The sequence below is a fragment of the Periplaneta americana genome, chromosome 12 (assembly GCF_040183065.1).
Source record: "Periplaneta americana isolate PAMFEO1 chromosome 12, P.americana_PAMFEO1_priV1, whole genome shotgun sequence".
In the NCBI taxonomy this organism is placed as follows: domain Eukaryota; kingdom Metazoa; phylum Arthropoda; class Insecta; order Blattodea; family Blattidae; genus Periplaneta; species Periplaneta americana.
The window spans coordinates 73,538,020-73,561,257 of record NC_091128.1 but is presented as its reverse complement, the minus strand read 5'-3'; positions in this window follow the sequence as shown (position 1 = coordinate 73,561,257).

The following is a 23,238-nucleotide window of genomic DNA, read 5'->3' as shown; positions in this document are numbered from 1 at the left end:
TTTTTTTTATTCTTTTGTTTTTCTTTCTGGCTTTCCAATAGATTATTATTATTATTATTATTATTATTATTATTATTATTATTATTATTATTATTATTATTATTATTTTAAATAATTTAATTTCGGATTCCAATATATCATGACAAAATAAATCTATTTCGATTTTAGGTAAGTTTTGATGATGTATAGCATTTTTCTTAAAACATTTGGAAATACAGTACCGGTACTGATTTATTTACAGGCCACTGTCCGTCCGTCCGTCCGAGAGGTTACCTCGCACCTAGATTTACCCCACCCGTTTCTGTTAGCCCCCTGTAAAGGCTAGTGGCTGGCCTGTTAGGTTATTTCCTGGAAATATTTGCTATACGGAATTGGAGGTCTGCGTAATGCCATACAACTGTTTCGAATACTGAAATTTAAAGAAAATGGCCCCATTAAGTAATTAATTGCCATGTGATTTCCTCCGTATCATAACATCTCGGACGGACAGTAGGTAAATTCGTTTACGAACTATTTATACTTTAGAAAATCGCCTGTAATGCTGTTTATTAAGCTTTCAGATCCTGCACGCTACAAACCATGGAATGGTATAAGCATTATTTTAGAACCTCTTCTATTAGGCCTAATTATCTTCATAGTGTCTGTTTCTATTAAGCCTAAATATCTTTAAATTGTCTGCACAAGAATAAGTTCGGCCTGTCACTGGCATTATCGTGTTCTTTTTAAGGCCTATTTTCACTTTAATGCGTTAGTGCAGGCATTGGGAATCTTTTGTAAAGTTTTAACATAGTAGTCTTCCTTTGAAGTTTCTTGAATTGTTTTCCATATGTGATGAAACAGATATAATTTCTGTATTTTATTAGTTTATTTAACGACTCTCTATCGAACTACTGGGTTATTTAGGTCGATGTATTAGTGATAGTGAGATGATCATATGCGAGATGAGGTCGAGGATTCGCCATAGATTACCTGGCATTCGCCTTACGATTGGAAAAAACCTCGGCATAAAACCCAACCAGGTAATCACTCCAAGTGGAAATCGAACCCACGCCCGAGCGCAACTCCGGATCAGCAAACAAACGTCCTTCCGCTTGAGCAACGCCGGTGGCCTTGATTCTGTTCTATGTCTTTGTTATAGCTATACAATATTCATTATCCTAATAATTAACGGAGTATACTGTTCGAATATTTAATCATTTAACACACTTAGGAATGAATAACTTCAAAGGAAAAATTGTTCCGGAGCAGGGTTCGATCCCGGGACCTCTGGTTGAACGTACCAGCACTCTACAACTGAGCTACCCAGGAACCTTACACGACACCGTCCCAATTTTTCCCTTTATATTCACACAACTCGGGTGGGCTGACGAGACGCCAGAGACTCACATTGAGTGCACACAACTCTGTGTAACTTCGGATCGGCAGGCAAGCGCCTTAGCGACTGAGCCACGCCGGTAGTGGAAAGGGAAATACCTCGAGAAAAACTCTATAATGTCTACTTTGTCCTCCACGAATTCTATCGCAACCTGAAAACTGTTTCTCAATGTTTACAAAATTAACAATAAACGAAACACAAGTAAATTTTTACAAAAGCTTGCAGACTCTGTTTCAGAATGTAACAGTGTTAATTTGAAAAGTTTCAGAGGCTTTACAAAATCAGCTAAAATAATTCACAAATGTGAGTTAGTTTATCTAAAGAGCAGAGCTGAAGGTGTATTTTAATCACTATCAATCGTTATGTTTATATTTTATCATAAAACAGATTATGCAAGCTCGCTAAACCATATATCAACAATGAAATATATGAAATATCTCAAATAAAAATTTGAAAGTATCCAGACTTTGCAATATTGGCAACGCTGAAGTTATGTGACGTGAATGAATATGTAGAATAAAGCGTTGATTGTTCTACGATTTAAGTGAACAGAGAAAAATAAAATTGAACAGATTCTGAATCGTTCAGCATGGCTCCTTTCCAGGTTACTAATGAGAATAAAATTGCAGTTATGGCACAGAAAGAGGAGGAAAAGAATTTCTATAAACTGAAGGTTTAGGAACTCCATGAATATCTGCTATTGCACGAAACTGATACTCAGTATCATCCACTGCAAATCAATAAAAAGTCGATATCTTATGTTAAACCCTCCGGTTGAATGTTGGATATGAGGTCCTGTATCTTGCAGCAGTACTTCCGTTGCATCGGGACTATTTTAAATATTTCACTAGGGCTATATTCATACAGTGATATGAATATGTTGTCTGTTCTTGGTCGGATACAACTTATTACGCAATATTTGATTATGCCTAAATTCAATATCTTCAACTGAGTTACTAGGCTATAAAATAGCATTAAAACTGCTCTAGTTTAAGTCATAATGGTGTTCTCTTACTCGTTAAATTGATTTAATAAAGTATGTATTTATTTATTTTATGAATAATTTGCTGCACTTTCAAACTTTAAACACCTAAATTCAATATCTTCATCTGAGTTACTAGGCTATAAAATAGCATTAAAACTGCTCTAGTTTAAGTCATAATGGTGTTCTCTTACTCGTTAAATTGATTTAATAAAGTATGTATTTATTTATTTTACGAATAATTTGCTGCACTTTCAAACTTTAAACACCTAAATTCAATATCTTCAACTGAGTTACTAGGCTATAAGATAGCATTAAAACTGCTCTAGTTTAAGTCATAATGGTGTTCTCTTACTCGTTAAATTGATTTAATAAAGTAATATTTATTTATTTTATGAATAATTTGCTGCACTTTCAAACTTTAAACACCTAAATTCAATATCTTCATCTGAGTTATTAGGCTATAAAATAGCATTAAAACTGCTCTAGTTTAAGCCATAATGGTGTTCTCTTACTCATTAAATTGATTTAATAAAGTATGTATTTATTTATTTTATGAATAATTTGCTGCACTTTCAAACTTTAAACACCTAAATTCAATATCTTCAACTGAGTTACTAGGCTATAAAATAGCATTAAAACTGCTCTAGTTTAAGTCATAATGGTGTTCTCTTACTCGTTAAATTGATTTAATAAAGTATGTATTTATTTATTTTATGAATAATTTGCTGCACTTTCAAACTTTAAACACCTAAATTCAATATCTTCATCTGAGTTATTAGGCTATAAAATAGCATTAAAACTGCTCTAATTTAAGTCATAATGGTGTTCTCTTACTCATTAAATTGATTTAATAAAGTATGTATTTATTTATTTTATGAATAATTTGCTGCACTTTCAAACTTTAAACACCTAAATTCAATATCTTCAACTGAGTTACTAGGCTATAAAATAGCATTAAAACTGCTCTAGTTTAAGTCATAATGGTGTTCTCTTACTCGTTAAATTGATTTAATAAAGTATGTATTTATTTATTTTATGAATAATTTGCTGCACTTTCAAACTTTAAACACCTAAATTCAATATCTTCAACTGAGTTACTAGGCTATAAAATAGCATTAAAACTGCTCTAGTTTAAGTCATAATGGTGTTCTCTTACTCGTTAAATTGATTTAATAAAGTATGTATTTATTTATTTTATGAATAATTTGCTGCACTTTCAAACTTTAAACACCTAAGTCCAAATATTGTAGAAATGTGTACTTTTACAAGTGTACTTCACACATTTGTAAAATCACTCCATTTCGAAACAAAACACTTGTAAAGTTTGTAAAATTTCATTTGTAAAGATTTGACTTCATTTGTATTTGCTATTGCTCTTATACTGATTGAGTGAAATAGAAGGATTTATGGCCTTAACGCTGCCAGTAGAAATAAATCTATTAAATAAATAAAATAAATAAAGTTCTACATAATTGGTTTGTTTCACGACGATTTATCAACAGCTATGGTTGACTGAGATGAAGGTGATAGGCCTAACTGAAACGAAATTAGTCCAGGGTCCAGCGCCGAAAATTACCCAGCATTTGCTCTTAATGGGTTGAGGTAAAGTCCCGGGAAAACCTCAACCAGGTAATTTGTCCCAACCGGGAGTTGAACCAGGGTCCGCTCGTTTCACGGTCAGACATACTAACCGTTACTCCACAGCGGTGAACTTTGTGAAGTTCAACTTTATAAACTCAGATTGTAAAACATGAGTACAATTTACAAACAAAATTAAAAATTTACACGAATTGTAAACACTGCAACACAGACACATGGCTGAGCCTCGAATCTGAGACTCTTGAATAAAACATCAGTACACTAGTGCTCAGTCAAGACCCTACGACACATGTACTTACGATTATAAAAATGAGTTGGTAAAACAAAACAATTAATACAAGGTTGTTGGTTCTATTTGCGTATGAGAAATTACTTAACTGTTCCGCGTCGTTAAGAACTGAAGTAACCCATACAATGTTGCATGCCACTTTGCAGCTACAAGATGCACCGCTCAGAGTGCAGAAAGGAAATTCCTATATGCTTACTTTGTTGTACCTGTGTTTGTTTCTAGTTTCCCTCAAGCTCTTACAAGCCACAGCCATTTCAGCCTCCTTGACTCCACGACCTCAGCAGTGTAATGCATGTAGTTCTTCATTGCGTCATTTTCTCCATTCTCCAGTTGGCTAACCTGTACAAGAGTTACAGTTCTTCCCTCAGTACAAAGATGAGAGTTCCAGAAATATAATAATGCTTGTCAATATGCAGAAGACGAAACTTTTTATAGTATGGTAAAGTACCCAAATAGGAGACCCTTTTTTTTAACTGCTTATAAATGAGGATGGGAATAGACATTTTTAATCTGAATGAGTGGAATACATACAGCATTTCGTCTATTTTTAGAATTGACAATACAAATTTTAGTCAGTTGCTATTATTACTTTAAATTATAAAAAAAATTAAAACTGAGAAATACTGATGTTTTGAAAAGGGGTTCCAAATAAGAGATACGTGTGTTATTTAAGTATATTTTTGAACATGGACAAAAATTGTCATCATTTGGCTGAAAATTGAAGCAATATATAACATTGTGAAGTCATATAGACACTTTAATAAATTCAGGAACATTTTAAAATTGAGGAGGTGAGTGCAACAGTGGTCTAACTCCTCTCAACAGAAATTTTGTTGTTTATTTGGCATTTTTTCCAAGTGGAATTAAGATGGTTTACGAAAAGAACACAAAGTCTGTCAAATCGGACATGAATGTACTAATCTTATTTAGGCTACTATTGCTAACGTTAATATTTTGCTAGAGAAAAAAAAAATGATATCTCCATATTTTAATATTAAGTTGATTGCACTTATTTTGCCAACCCCTTTAATTGACACAATTCTTATTTCCCTTAATTGAGCAAGTTGGACAAACGAAAGGTTCATCATCAGTGCTGCAGTCTTCGTGTGCCCAACGACGACATTTTGAACACTGAATCTATTTCTCCCCCCTGAGCCCTGGTGTCCTCTGAAAAAAATTCAGTGCAAAACAAGCACTCTCCATCTTCATAATTGTCTCCATATTCAGAGTCACTAGAATTAATTAATTCCATTTCCACGTCGGATTCTTCATCACTGGACGAACTCAAGCATTGCTTCTTGGACTAAGTTTTCTGTGATTTTTGTTGTTTTTCGAACAACTTCTTGCGAGCTCCGTCTTTTCTTTGATTTTCCTTATCTAAACACTCTCTCATTTTTTTCTGATCAGAACTGATATTATGATAGCTCATTTTCCTGCCCTGGTGACTTTACATGCAACTACCCACTGCTTGAAGCTTACGGCTCTTGAGGTGGTGGTGGTGGTGGTGGTTTGTTGCTGCTGCTGTTACTGCTGCTTCTGTAGGCCTAACTGTGGTATAACCAAAGTCACCGTTTCTGGCGCGTGAAATAAGTAATGAGAACGTTGAGCGCGAGTATCTTATCTTTGCCATAGTCTGTGGACATTAAAGCTGACAACTGTGACTCGTAGATTGCTTACGTCACATCTGTATAGGAGGTGGTACCACTCTCAGTCGAAGTGGCAACAGATGCCATAGATCCTTGAGTACACTGACCAGTCCACTGACTGGTCAGTGTACTCAAGGACACATCCCAGAAAGGCAAAGTGCGAGTGTCTTGCCTTTGACGCAGTCAGTGGGCAACAAGACTGACAACTGTGATTGGCAGATTGCTTACGTCACGTGTTGGATGTTACCGTTCTCAGCTACACTGGCAACAAGTGCTCACTGACTGGCTTTTTACTCAAGAATACGCGCCACAAACGCTGGCACTGGCTGTAGTGGCGATATTTACACAGGTCCAACGAAATTTTCGAAATCAAGAATCACAATTAAATTTAATAGTTTTAATAATTACACAAGATTTTTATTTCAAATGTATAGAGAATATTTTAAGAATTAAGCACATGTTTTGATCTTTAAGTAAGGTAAATATTGTCGGACTAGCTGATTTTAATTGACTTCAGCTATTGATATTATTGTCATCTCAATGAATAATTAATTTTAGTCATTAATAATGATATCTTAATCATTTCAATTAGTAATTTGTGTAAAGAATAATTGAGGACAATGGATAATTAATGATTGACCTAATTCGTAATTAATTTTAATTAATAGTTCAATTAATCTTTCATTGATTCTTATATGTAGTTGCTGGCAGACAAACTGACATGACTAGAAGCATTAAAGCTTTTCGTAAACTCTCAAAGGTGAGCATCATAATAATACCAATTAAGGGTTCTAAATAAGAGATACTGTCTCTTAATAGGACCCCTAGGTATCTCTTATTAGGGAACGGAATAAATAAAAATGAAATAGCTACCCAAGGTCATAAATTATTGTCTTTCTTATTGACAATCTCCCTTATGATATGCAACATTTTGCCAGCAATTTTATAAAATTAATAATAAATTTGTTGTAGCTTACATTGCCTGCTGTTCTCTTCCTCAACAAAATCCAGTAAAAAGTTCAAAATGTGAAAAATTAATTTTCCTGCTCTCAGCTTCGTTGCTTACTTTCAACTAAGGTTAGTCAAATAACACGATGCCTTAGAAGCACAAACATTGATTTACCATAGTTGTCGAGAGATGGCAAATTATACCGGAGAAGTTAACAAAGTAACTCTTATTAGGGGACTGTCTCTTATTTGGGTACTTTACCTTACAGGATGTTTCTGCTAAATAATATTTCATTGCGCAAATCTATAAACGTACCGTGGCATACTGAACCATCGGCATTCATATAAATGCTCGTATCTTGAATCTTGAAGGAACAATAGGTAAAATACTTATTCATATAATTCTCGGACCTCATCTCATCTCACTACATCTCGCCAAAATGTAAAAAAAAAAAAAAAAAAGTAAAAAATTGCACAAAATTGTAAAAATTGTAGAAAATTACTAAATTGTAAAACTATAAAAAATTATAAAAATTGTAATTGTAATATTGTAAAATGTTGACTTGTTCCACATCTTAAAGCTTCATTGCTCATGTAAGATCTATGGAATAAAATAAATGAATGAATGAATGAATGAATGAATGAATAAATGAATGAATGAATGAATGCATTCATTCATAGTTTCCTCTTCAAGGGCAAGTCTTTCACTGCAAATCCAGCATTCTTCAATCATTTCTATTTTCTGCCTACCTCTTTGCCTCCGCATATGACCCATATATCTTAATGTTGTCTATCATCTCGCATCTTCTTCTGCCCCAAACCCTTCTCCTGTTCACCATTCCTTCCAGTGCATCCTTCAGTAGACAGTTTCTTCTCAGCAAGTGACTCAACAAATTCCTTTTTCTCTTCCTGTTCAGTTTCAGCATTATTCTTTCTTCACCCACTCTTTCCTATACAGCTTCATTTCTTATTTTGTCTGTCTATTTCATACGCTCCATTCTTCTCCATAACCACATTTCAATTAATGCTTATACAGTATTTACTTCTCTTCACTTCGTCGTAATGTCCATGTTTCTGCCCCATATAATGTCACACTCCACACAAATCACTTCATTAGTCTCTTCCTTAGTTATTTTTCCGGAGGTCTGCAGAAAATGCTCCTATTCCTATTAAAATCTTTCTTTGCCATTGCTATCCTCCTTTTGACTTCTTGGCTTGTAGTACACCCCAAGTATCTGAAGCTGTTAACTTGTTCCACTGCCTCATTTAGAATCGCCAAGTTATCTTCTTTATTTTTCTCCCGATAATCATGGTCTTCTCTTATTGGCACTTATCTTCATTCCATACTACTCACATCTGTCATTTAGCACGAGTATAATATATCTTAATATCGTCTCCTCTTCTGCTAACAACGCCATATCATCAGTAAACCTTATGTACTTTATTATTTCTTTTAGTAGGTTATTTTACGACGCTTTATCAACATCTCAGGTTATTTAGCGTCTGAATGAGGTGAAGGTGATAATGCCGGTGAAACGAGTCCGGATCCATCACCGATAGTTACCCAGCATTTGCTCATATTGGATTGAGGGAAAATCCCGGAAAAAACCTCAACCGGGTAACTTACCCCAATCGGTAATCGAACCCAGGCCACCTGGTTTCGAGGCCAGACGCGCTAACCGTTACTCCACAGGTGTGGACCAATTTATTCTTCTTCCTCCTACTATTACTCCGCCCATGTTCTGAAAACAGTTCTTCACTAAATCCTCCAAGTATAGATGTTGAACAGGGTAGGTGATAAAGGGCATCCTTCATGTACTCCTCTTGCTATTTCACTTCCTTCTGACATTTCTTCTCCTATGCTGACTTTGACTCGTTTCATATCAAGATTTCTTTTCTCTTTCCAATCCACAGAAATTTTCTTCAGGATCCCCATCAGTTTATTGATATAAAAGAATTCCAATAACAGAATAACAAGTAAAAGTTAGTTCAGAATAGAAATAATGCAATACATGTTAGTTGTCTTCAAATAAATTAACGACAACGTATTACATATTCAGGATCTGATTTCTAACTTCTAATAAAATTATACAGAGCGGAAGTAATATAACTACAGATTTTAACAATTTATTCTTTGGATAGAGTACAAAAAAAAAAAGGCTAGTGTCTACCATATTAGTCACAAATGAATACTTTTCCGAAAAAAAAAAAAATCACCTAAATGCTAACAATTTTTTGGGGCATAGGTACTAGCCATACGATTCTTCCTTTTACTCTTATCATTAGAGAAATTGATAAGGAATGATTTATCCCCTTGTATTTTTTTTAATAAAATGGACGGTTTTCTTGAATTTTAAATACAATGATTGACATGTATCGTTATTTAATGAGACTAGGAAGTGTAGCAGTCATGTTCTAGTGCCTATTTCGCGACGGAAAGGTGGGATTCAGATCTGAGTTTAATTCTTGTGAGTATTCGAAGAGATCAGTATTACTCGCACGGCCAGCCGATGAGTGTGCGTTTACATTTGGGGGCGGAAGTTAACCTGATTTTTCAACTAGTAACATTTCTTGTTTTCTTATGCAATCATTCAGTGAATGTGTACTGAAATATGCCGTTCCTCATCTTTGATATATAGGGTATTTCAAAAGTCAGTTCGAACATTAAACCGCCATAATTATTATAATAACTGAGATAGGGAAAAAACAAAAACATCACAGTGTTGGGCAAACAACGGGGTTTAAAAAAAACATTGGGAAGCTGTCTCTTGTTAAAAGTACAGCATTCTGTCTGCGACACAATGCACAGCATTTTGCAGATAATGTCTTGGAATATTGGCAATTTCTTGCGAGATGGCATCTTTAAGTTGCAATTGGGTTCTTGGATGTGTCAGGAAAACTCGTTCTTTAAGGTATCCCCACAACCAAAAGTCGGCCGGATTGAAATCTGGAGATCGCGGAGGCAACATTGTTGGAAAGTATAATGTTTGAACTGACTTTTGAAATACCCTATATATTGTAAGAGAAGGGGGGGGGGGAGAAAATAAGAATGTACAGTTCTAACCTTTAATTTATTAACTTTCAAGGTCATTTTTTTCATTCTGAAGAATTTCATGTAAATATAATGGCATTTCAGTGATCATTTTCAGCTGTTTTTAGACCACCAAAATCAATCCCCTAATTATGGCACAATCAAAGAGTGCAAGAAAGTCACTCACTTCCCAAAATAATAGAGTAGCTATCAACCAACATGTCACAGGCCGTGTAGGCCGACCAGATCAATGAAAAATGGGATGGACGATATCCTTTTAAGTAGTAACAGGCAAAGAGGCCTAATTCTGGCTGTACATAGTGACGATTAACGCTGAGACATGTGACTGCAGGACGATATCAAGTTAACTGTATTACTATGTTTGTCGAAGGTAAATAGTATGAAGGGATGGGGGAGTGGTTGCGTACAGTCATGCGACTCAGGCAACTGAACACATTTATGTTGTGTAGTTAACAGACCTCCAGAGTCATCTACATTACTACTCGAGACGCCATCTTTACCGGTGGCTTGTTTGTAAACCAACTCGACAGCGCTACGATAGCGGGAGTACACTCAACAGCAAATATGGATGCAATCAGTTGCTGCTCTGTCACTGTGAGCAAAAGAAGTTACTTCGGAACAGCGTTGCCATCCCTGAGGCTTGACTGGATCGCACAATTGGTTCCAAATTATCGTACTTTTGATTGGACTATCGTACACTACATACAAAATAGGCCTATTTTGATTATTTTATCTGAACTCCCTCCACAGTGTTTTATTTAAACGATTTTTTAAAATTCTTACAAGTAAATAATTGTTAAAAATTAAATATCAGCACGTAAAATGATTTTTAAACACTTTGTTGTCTCCGTACCTTAGGAGGAACTTCAGAAGGATCAACAACAGCAGGAACATAAGAGCCAGAACTTACATCTAGCTCTTTTACAGTTTGTTTCATCAGAGCAAAACCAAGCTTCAAATTAAGGAATTGTTTACCACAACCTCCTACAATTTTATTTCCGTCCTGTATATTTAGGTACACTGGATGTAGATTTTTTGGAGTTAGGGCCTAGTAAGGCCACTATCACTGTCTTCTGATTCCATTGCGACTATTTCACGTCAGAACCTATCACAATGACATTCTGATTTCTTACTGCCCGTACACTACCACAAAAATGACTGGCACAAGGAAGTACCATATATAACAGGCTGTTCCTTGTTCCTTTGTATATACAAAATAGGCCCATATATTGAATATGTTTATTTTCTGTTTCTGTTATGGTGTTCTCAAAACATTACAACCAATTTGTTAGTTATTACATGCTTATGTGGCTACAGTAATTATGTTTAGACTGTTGAGAAGTTTGGAGAGACCATTTCTCTGACATATTTGGAAATAAACAAAGGAATGTTTGTCAGCGTCATTTTTGAATAGCCACAAGTAATGGTCACTACGTGATTTCTTGTCGCTATAATAATGTTTACCAAAATCAAGTTGTCATGACACCTGGGCTTGGAGACATAGAAGAGCAATGTTTATAGAAATATCTTTTGTGACAGTCGACTTCTACAGTAATTGTAACGCAGAAGTGCTACATGCAGAAATTACTATAAATGTATAAATGAAATATACCCGTAATACTAGAGAAATGTACCTACATATAAAATTTCATTGTAATAAATATTTAAAATCCTCTCCTTTTGACATGTTTCACCCTCTTTGTCAATACGATCTTACATTTTACGCACTATCCGCTGATCACACGATCGTACATGATACCAAATTGACGCACATCACGATCCATATTGTATGGTTGGCAACACTGCTTCGGAAGTATTTTGTACGTAGTGGTAGCATTGTGTGTAATTTTGAAACATGGAAACTCCGCCTAGGAAGTCACCGCGGAAAAAATGCGTTTCCAAGGTAGAAAGATAAAATATAATATATTTAATTTCTGTAAAGAAAAAAAAAGTGGTCTAGCTATTCCTATGAAAAGAACTGTGGAAAGAACAGCGAAAGCAGTGTGAAAGAGAGAAAAATCGGTGAGAATCATAGCAAAATAATGCGAGAAAGTTAGCATTTCAGGTACGAAATGTATGCCTATAACATAGCGCGTTTTCCCATCTATGGATAACATTTTGACATGTAGCAGTATGTATACTACAGCATCGTCTTCCGGGCTCTCTTCTCTGCTACGATTATATTATATTCGATGTAAGTTCACGCTCCGAGTTATTCATACGTGTCTCGGGCAGGTAGGCTACTGCATCTTTGCAGGTTGTGTACATGCTCTCTCGTTTCCCTTCCACTCCCCGTTCCCACCTAACACACATATAAACTTGATAGTGGCGCCCTCAGAGAGCAGCGGTATTGTATTTGTCCCGAATAATACCTATCTTACGTAACGTATAATATTTACAATGACAGAATCATCAAATATGTCAACAGTAAACAAGTTGGTAGAGGAATTAGACACACAACATTTCGCAGTAAGTGGAGTAAATAACATATGAAATTTATGTACCACAGAAATTAAAGGTACGAAACGTAAATTCGTAACACAAGAGTTAAGAAACTTCAGCTACTTTACCCGAAAATTATTCATTTAATCTGCCTAGCACATGGGCTATATCAAATACTCGAAGAAGTTCGCTCCTGCTACAGTGATGTGAACAATTTCATATCAAATTCCAAAAAAATATATTTGAAGGCACCAAATTGGGTTACGAAATTCAGAGAAATGGCTCCTGGAATCCCTCTACCGCCGCAATCCACTGTAACGAGATGGTGGACATGGCTGGATGCTGCAGTCTTTTATGCTACACATCATAAAAGGTTTGTAGATGTAATTGAAACGTATGACAGTAAAGATTATTTTGCTATCTGTGCTATACAATCTGTCGTTCCGAACGAGCTTTTTGAACAGTTGTTTATTAAAAACAATTTTAATTACGTAACAGAAACTATAAAAGAGAGTCGAAAAACAGTAAACTGTCTGATGCCCTCTCACTTATAAAAGAAGTGTGTAACAAAATCAACACGCAGCTCCTAGACCAGTTACAAATAAAATACAGTGTAAACTGAAAACTGTTTCCGAAAATAATTCTGGATATACTGCAATGGTAAATATAAACAGTAGTTCACATGGTGTCCATAAAGGACTATCTCCTTCACAACATGATTTAAGTCTAAAACATTTTATGTTTGCTACCGTGACGTCATGTCATGTTGAAAGGAGCTTCTCAGATTATAAACATTGTTTAAGTGACAGACGGAAAAGCTTCACTTCCGACAGGTTCAAGAAATACAGTGGATAACAGTTATATTTGTACACCTGAATTTAATATTTAAAACAACGTTTTTTTTGCAGAAATAAATATTGTATTCTTCTGTTTTATGTTGCATTATAAATTATTTACATACTTAACAATAAAAACATTATAAAATAATTTTTCAAATACTTTAACATAACAACTTCCTCTATTTAAACAAAAACACAGCCTTTTCCCTGCAACATTCTTATTTGTACAGTTACAAAAATAAATTATAAATGTTTCTTTGTGTTTACATTTATGGCACAGACGGGAAGTTCTAATACTTTGTTGAATAGCCCCTAGCCTTCAATACAGCTCTGCACCTTCTTTGCATTGACTGTACAAACCTAAGACAAGTGGCAGGTTTAATTTCTTCCCACGTCTTCAAAATAACTTCCTTTAGATCTTCTTTAGATTTTACTTTACATTTACGAACTCTTCTCTTGAGAATTGGCAATAGATTCTCAATAGAATTAAGGTCCGCGGATTGGGCAGGTGTTCTAAGCTGTTTAGGAACATTCCAGATGAGCCACAGTTTGTTAATTTCTGCTGTATGCTTGGGGTCGTTATCTTGCTGAAACATGTAAGATGCCGATAGTCCCATTTTTTCCACACTTTGTTTGACATTATTTTTTAAAATGTTCAAATAACCCCATTTCTTTAAATTGTCATCAATGAAATGAATCGTACCCACTCCTTTTGATGACATACACCCCCACAATTTAATTTGATTCACTTCCGTGCTTGACTGTTGGTAAAGTATTCTCCACATTATCGGCCGTATTGGCTTTCCTCCACACCGTCTGTATTCCATCAGATCCAAATAGATTTATTTTAGTCTCATCAGACCAAATCACAGTATTCCAGAAGGTTTGAGGTTTGTCCTGGTGCTCTTTAGCAAATGCCGATCTTGCTACACGATTCTTTTTACTTACATATGGCCTTTTTCTTGGCATTCTGCCGCGATACCCATGCTACCACAGTATTCGTCGAACGGTCTGACTGGATATCTTCTTACCCGATGCCTGTTGCAACATCTGCACAATTTCTGGTGCAGTTACACGTGGGTTCACTTTAACTTTGTTAACACTGAAACGTTTTTCTCTCTCATTCAGGAACGATTCTCTACTTCTTCTCGGAATATTCTTAATGGAACCATTATATTTGAACTTATAACTTACTGTTGAGTGAGGTTTTTTCACAATATTACCAATTTTCCTGAGTGAATAGCCCCTCAAAGCAAGACTGATTATCGTATGCTTAAGTTCTGTGCTTAGCTCCTTCCCTTTCTTCATGTTGGACACGACTGATATAATACATAAAAGACAACATCGCTACTCCCCCATCCCAATAGGTACGGAAACGCTATTAACCATCTATGCACGCAGTAAATGTAACGTATCTTTGTAAAGTGTATAAATAAGAGTGTTGCATGATATGTTGCCTTATTGTGATGCATTTACTTCCCACTGTTTATAAATAACATTGTCATCATTTTGTTACATTGTACCTGTTTAGTACAAGGATTTTAATAATATATTAAAGTATTTTAAAGTTTAAATCAATTTATAAGACAAACCAAGTTATTTCTTTATAAAATTTCAGCCTGTACAAATATAACTGTTAACCACTGTATATTGTTGTTTACTGCAATAGACTCGACAATCCAGTAATAACGACATGACCTGAGCTCCAGTTTACTTGTCATGTGAGTATACACCCTATTCTCTGTTGTTTACTCTGTAGAACAGCGTACAGTGTCTGTACACTGACCTTCCCTGCTCTCTCTACTTGCTATGCTACAGTTTGGGTGCACGACACTTAACGACAAACGTCCTAGATGTCCAGCTTTAATGATGATATACAGAGTAAATCAGAAAACATCAATAAATTTTCAGAGGCGACTCATGAAATGAATATGTACATTCTGAGATAGGAAATTTGCGCAGCTGAAATGTTCTGTGATATTGCGCCGGACAGGTAGGCTATACCTGCAGATTTAAGAAATTATTTTACCAGCACTAACTTGTAGAGTGTTCCGCTGCGAGAGAGTATGTTTGGAGATGTAGTTTCAGGATCAATTACAATCGTGAAGTAAAATTTTCCTAAATTCAATTTATCCTGGTGGATGGACAGGTACAGAAGGTTCTACACAATGGCCTGCGCGGTCGCCAGGTCTATCAACTATGCACTTTTCTTCTATGGAGACACGTCAAAAGTTTCGACTTTAGTTAATACTGAAGAAGAATTAATGACTAGAATTACTGCTATATTTGACGATATTCGCGATATGCCAAAGATTCTTTTTCTTTTTAGAACTCGCCAGTCATGCAACGTCGATATTAACTATTGTGCTCTACAGTAAAGTGACCTGTATCATTTTTACAGTTTGATGAACAATTTGTGTGTCCAGGAGTATTTAAATTATAATACAAATTAATTAAAGGTTCAATTTACGATGCATTCATTTACAACACGGAAATATCACATGTCAGAAGATGCTGTAGGGCGTTAGTTGCAACGAAAATTCCACATATACTGCATTAGGCCTGTGTCCTACGATGTCTGTGATAATAAAATATGCCTATGGACGAATTGTTTCTAGTTGATACACTTGCGTTAAAGACACCTGGTCCAGAAAAATGTGAACAAAATTGTTGAAACAATTTTTTTTAACAATTAACAAATTTTTGAAGTTTATTTTACCAGAAAAACATATTATTTTAGCAATGTTACTCTTTTTGTATCCTTCAGCAGCCATATTTTAACTGCAAAACACTGAGATTTAAATATTCGCACCTTACTGGCATGCCCACTTACTTACTTACCTATGGCTTTTAAGGAACCCGGAGGTCCCTATCCTGAGCAAGATTAATCCAGTCCCTACCATCATATCCCATCTCCCTCAAATCCATTTTAATATTACTCTCCCATCTACGTCTCGGCCTCCCAGAAGGTCTTTTTCCCTCCGGCCCTCCTCCCAACTAACACTCTATATGCACTTCTGGATTCGTCCATACGTGCTACATGCCCTGCCCATCTCAAAAGTCTGGATTTAATGTTCATAATTATGTCAGGTGAAGAATACAATGCTTGCAGTTCTGCGTTGCGTAACTTGTAACTTTCTCCATTCTCCTGCCCACTACAGGCACTATTTTTTTCCTTTAATATTTTTTTTTAATATAAAGAAATATCCAGTATCCACAAATGTTTCATTTACACAAAAATGTTACTTTATGACAGGAATGAACTGTCGAAACAATAGGCTCCTGGTGTAAAGAAGCAAAAGACCTAGTTTCCGAAATTGGTAGAAGTTTGGTGACTGTTACTGGAGACCCTCACTGCACCAATTACCTATGGGAGCTGTGGCGAAAATGTCATTCGCGAGCACATTGTGGCTCGCAATGATAGCTGTTCGTTTCTCTTGCTTCCTACCTCCCCCAACCTCCACCCTCTCACTCACTGAAGTCAAATTACGTTCCATTTGTATTTATCTCTGACCTGCGAGTGGCGTATCGTCGCAATATCTCTCTCGAAATCATGTACCTCTACAAAAACGAAAGTTTCATGTAGGATGGGAGGACGCACTTTTTTTGCTGCCAATATGATGAGAATATTAAATGTATGATTTGTTCACAAATATTACGAGGAAAACGGTTGTATAACATATAACGGCATTATCCTACGTGTTACTCACGAAACATTAAAAGCTTAAGTGTTATTATTATTATCATCATCATCATCATCATCATCATCATCATCTCTGTACGTCGATCCTTTTTCAGCAGATGTACGAATAATGCGGTTAGATCTTCAATTTAAACTCACAGATTTACAGTGTGATGTTAAATGAAAGCTAGATGTAAGGACTTGACAAATGTTGAACTTTCAAATCTTTGCCAAAAAATAAATATCCGAAGCTTCGTTCTTTCGCTTGCTCTGTTGAAGCCATGTTAGCTACAACTTACGTTTGTGAAAAAATATTTTCAACAATGAAAATAGTAATTTAGATCACGACTGACAGACAAATACCTTCGTGATCAAGTACGACTGGCAGTAAGTGGCATAATTCCTGATTTTGAAACTCTCTCGCAGAGACATCTGAAGGCAGTTAATTTTAGGTTGTGATAATGTGTCACATGTTTTCTTGTTTATTTATTTCTTCGTTACACGTACTAAACATTAGTTTGTAGCCTTGTACTGTATAAAATTACATTTCAGTGCTTGACGTAAGGAAAATGAAAATCCGTTAATAAGTCAGACGGTTGCTTCACTTCCCCTTCGGGTGACCATCTCTCTCCATAGATGCTATGCACGTTGCAGGTTACATAATGGCTCGGCGCACGATCGCATTTTCGCCACGGCTGACCTACGGCAACGAATAGGAATAGCCATCCAACGTGTAAACGTAGCGAGCATTTTGGGAACCTTTCCAGACGCCAATTCTCTGGATGAGATTTTCTTTATTTGAATATCTGAAAGCAAGACAAGGGTGAAGTACGAAGCCCCTAGAATGAAGATAAATCTCTACTCACGGCAAGAATCGAACCACGGACCGCTTCGTTGAAAAACACTCGCACTATGTACAGAGAAATAGTGACAGACCATAAATTCAACCGTTACGAAGTTAAAAGTTGAAATGGCCGATTATTAAAGTGACTGTGATAATTGTCAATTTCTTGTTATGAATTTATTTTTATGCTTTATAATGACGAATATACTGATTATTTTTTTAGTAATATCTTGAAAGAAGAATTGTTGACTTAAAATTTTTTGTTGTTCATATTTGTCATTTATTGTTACATATATTAAAAAGAAGACATTACTATTTTTTATCTTAAGACTGACATTTTTTTAATATTCAATATAGGAAAATATGGCACGTAAAATGAGTAAATATTACATTTTTGTTTCTTTAAGGTATTGTCCATAAAAACAAAGCAATTAGTAAGTGCTATACAAATATTAGTAAGTTCATCATCATCATCATCATCATCATCATCATCATCATCATCACCATCATCATCATCATCACCATCATCATCATCATCAAGTGAATATCGAGATCAAGAATTTTAAGGCTGACCACACCATTTCTTCATTGGTCGTCAAACGTTTCTTTTCCCTCCAGGTTGGTATACACTACACGATGTTGGTCCATTCCGATTTGGTATTCATGCCATTCTCATCTATATCGTTGTAATTTATCAAGTATTTCTGTAATATTTTAAGCTGCTCTAGGATTTTCTGATTATCTAATAGCTGATATTCTGCTAACGATCTTAGAAGTCTCATTTCAGTTGCTTCAATTTATTCTTCTCTCCCGGTTAGCTATCAGAGTCCAGGTTTTGAACCATACAGCAATATAAGTATGGCCATAACATTATACAATTTTAATAATGTCTCTTTCCGGGTCTTATTTAAAAGAATTCTTTTTACTGTATAGTAAGCTAATTTCTATAATAAGTTGAATGTTTAAAACCATAATTTGTGGCTGTTGAAGAATTTTAAATCCGCTACTATTAAAAAATAATAATTTTATGTTAGAAAGCTGATATTTGGTAAATGTTATATTAATAGCATTACAAGTGCCTGGTAAAATTTTCAGAAAGGTAGGTTATCATTTGTAGGATTCTCATATTTTATGACCGAGTCCCCTTAAGAGAACAATACTGACGACTGCAAGCGGTACTAACAACGGTCAGTCTTCATGAACGTTTTAAAAAGGGGGTGAATAAAACTTAATCCCTTCTTCCTCTGAACTACACACAGTGAAGACAAATTTGTTGAGGGCGTGTGCAGCAGCTTGCGCCGTGTTGTTAGAAAGCTGCCGAGCGAGATGAACTCACCGTCCTCCTCGTGTCTTCGGTTTGTGTCATTTTTCATACTCAAACACACTAACATTCCACTACCCGTTTCTTTCAGTTATTCAACTCACTGTCGTTGCATTACAGAAAGCTTTAAAGTGGTCATGTTCACTTTCGAAGCTGGGCCAGCAAAATGCGTGCCTTGAACCCGAGGTCTGCTATCACCGATCCAGAACCCTGCCGGGATACTCACTTTGTATCGCAATCAGGTGAATCACCTGCTCATATACACACGTTCACAATCAACACACACCTTTATGTTAGTACACTCTTATCCCACGCTATAAAATGCCTATAGGTTTTTTTGTTAATACATTCAGATTTACAACAAACTACAACTCTTTATTAATATACTCATAATTGCAACAACAACAACAACAACAGCAACAATAATAATAATAATAATAATAATAATAATAATAATATTAATAATGTCATTATTATAATCATAATTATTATTATAATCATTATTATTATTATTATTATTATTATTATTATACTTTTATTACATTTACATTCACAATTAACTATATATTATTGTCGACATTACACATCTTAATTAACTAAATCGATCTGCCAATACAAAGTGGACGAAAGAAACAGGAGATTTTTAAATACTCGTAGAGAAATGAAACTTCAGATAATGCGTTAAATTAATTTTTATTACATGAAAATATAGAATATTGTATGCCATTTGCATGTAATTACTACTTCTTGAAAGTGATATCCTTCAAATACCCTCCAACAACGTTCAGACATTCTTGAAATCGCACTTTGAAGTTTCTCATTACACTTTTCAACATTTCGACTGTGATGTTTGACATTTCTTCACAAATTGGTGTCTTCAATTGTTCAATGTTTCGCGGATTGTTTGCGTATACCTTACTTTTTATATATCCGCATAAAAAGAAATCACATGCACTTATATTGGGGGATCGTGCAGCAAGTGGATGTCTCCATTTCTCCATGTGACATATTACCAAACAAATTTCGCATTTCTGTCATAGAGATGGCTGAAGTATGTGCTGTTGCACCGTCTTGCTGAAACCAAGTTGGTCGTTTGATACAAAAATGTCTTCTTCTTAATTGACCACTTAAAAACGTTTGAATCATTATCACATAACGAGCTCCATTAACAGTTTGCGCATAACATTGGCATGCTGAAAGAAATATGAGCATTGATCTCTTGAACGAGTTAATAGTAGTAGCTCAAGGTTCGAATCTCCTACAATATTCTTTTTTAATTACAAATTTGCCATCATTTATGTCTCGCAAAGCTATATTTATATGGCGACATTTCTTACAATTTGCCCAAACTCTAATAAATAGTAAACTTCCCTCTCTCTTCCAATAAAAATGTTCTGTTTCGTCATTACGCTTGAAGATGGCACAGAGACAACAACTTCGTCAACAAGGGATTGCCCTGGTCGATGGCGGCCAGAGAGATTGGAGTCCCATTGACAACTGCTAAGTGGTGAGATAATTTCTTTTTTTTTTCTCTCTCTCTCGAGAATGGTGAAGTTGTGAATCGTCCCATTTCTGATCAGCCGCGCATCTCTACAAGGGAAGAGGACGCCATGTTATTGAGAGAAGTTGAGAACCACTCCTTTAGAACTGCCTCTCAACTCAAGATGGCATCCAAGTTTCCAGGTTTCCCACACACCGTGAGGAGACTTTAGAGAGCGTGGCATACGGTGTCGTCGAGCTGTGAGGAGAGAACATTTGACGATGAAGCTTGCTGTGGACCGCCTAGCGTATGCTACTTTCCGACAGGAGTTCGATAGGAGAAATATCATTTTCTCCGACGAGGTAATTGTCTCCAGTAGCAACGATGGTCCTGCCCTAGTTTATCGTATGGATGGATGTCATACGATGGGACAGGACATCTGGAACGAATTCACGGTCGGTTTACGGCAGAAATCTATGAACACATTTTTGCAAATGTAATGATCTCCTCCGCCCGAGAACAATATCCAGAAGGAACACTTTTCTTCCAGCAGGATAATCACCTGGTACATACTGCCAACCGGATTCAAAGATAGTTTACGAGGAGGCCTGATGTCGACCTGGTCGACTGTCCTCCAAAATCACCTGATATAAATCCGATTGAAAATTTGTGGGCTACAGTCAAACAGATCCTACTCTCTAATTGGGCGGAACAACCACCCGTTCAGACAGTTGACGAATTATTGGACAGAGTTCCAGGAGGTGGCCATGAATTTGGACCTGTTCCTTAATTTTGTGGACTCCATGCCACGCAGAATGAGGGCAGTTGTTGACACAGGTGGTTTTTGGACGAGATACTATTCCCCACCATAAATCTTTTTTGTTTATATATTAACAAATTGTTTGTTTTTTGTGTATTTAATTATTTATTTACTGTATGTTTGATACGAGTTCGGTTTGTGAGAATGATGAAACAAGTATCTTTGTTTATACAGGCCAGGTCTCGCCTATTAATAGCGCACAGGTGATGGGCAATAATATTTTTACAAGGCAGGCATAACGAAGTTTATGAACAATTGCCGTTTCACATTTAAACTAATAAATTAATCAAAAACTAAAATAAAAAATAATAATTTTACCGTACAGGAAGGCGAACTCACAGACATCTTACCACTGGGCCACACACAGCTCGTAAGGTTGGCTACATTGTAGACTTTCAATGAAGAGACACCACAGCAATGTCTTGAAGTGCAGTGCGTTTACAGGAGTGAACCGCGCGATAGAACTTAGCATTTCTATCGTCAAAGAGTCGCCCTATTCTTTTTTCCGTTAGGTGTACAGATCAGTCAGAACCTCAACCAGAAGTTAATTACGGTTAATACACTCATATTCATAATTAAGTGTAATTTCCTATTAATAGGCCTACATGCATGCACATAATTAACTACATCTCTCACAAGGATGCACCAATATTCACCATTAACTTAATCTTCCTTTTAAGTTTCTCACATTCAGATTCAACAAGTTCTACAACACCTTCCTGTGAATATATTCTCAATCACAATTGATTGCAATTTCATGTGCTTTACATTCATATTCAGAATTAATTCATATTAATGCAATCATATTCGTAACTAACCATAAGTTATCTCTCACATTTAGGCTATAAGAAACAACACTACCTATTTATATACTATTACTCATAATTAACTACATCTTTTCGTTAATATTCCGATATTCACAATAATAAGTTTTACCAGTCGCACAAGTCATTATTCTAAGGTGTAAGAAGATATGAGTAGGGTTACCAAATGACTGACAATATTTTAGTCTGTCTCGTGTCCGCTTTGAGAAATTTTGAAGTAAATAGGCTTATGTTTATACAATTAGCTCTCTGTGTCCTTAAAGAGAATATCCGCTCTTGATAAGATACCTTCTCATTAGAGCGCATCAATGCTGCAGGGTAATTGAAGGGCTCAGAGCCATAGTGGGCCAAGCGCCATTTATTAAAAACGGAGAAAGCAAAGATTAAAGTTAAGTGAATACCATACTTTAATGAAGATTGACATATCATTATTTTGAATGTGTATACGTTATATTACTTGCTATATGTTTCCATTGAATTATGGTAATAACTACATTGTAACCCTCGTTTTCTACGGTTTTAGTAAATGGCGCTTGGCCCAAGATGGTTCTCAACCCTTCAATTTTAATGTGTCTGTTGTTCAGAGGTGATCGTTAGATGAAGTTTCACTGTATTTAACGATATAAGTTCTTGTAAGTTAATAATTTCAAGAATTTCTATCATATGGGGACAGAGTTGTTAATCTTAAATTAAGTTCTGCGCACGCGTATGCACATGGCCTCCAAAATTGTCACATCTGTAGCTCAAAGTTAGCGCAAGCTCTTCCATCCAGACTGCCCGGGTTCGATCCCCGGTTAGTTCGTAATGGTATTTGTGGTGTACAAATCTGACGTTGCAGAAAGTTTTCTCGGCGTACTCCCATTTCCCTCTATCATTCCACCACCATTCTTCATTTCTTACTCATTTCATGTATCATCTGCAATAGTTAAAAATAGACTGGAATGAAGTTCTGGGGGTAATACGGGCTTCTGATGCTGATAAAGCAAGGGCTTGGGGTTTAGGGTCCTAGGACTTATCAGATAGGTACTCGTCTGGGGATTAGATCTGGCTCTGTCAGGGCTGAAGCAGAATGACTTAGCTGTCAGCATCTGA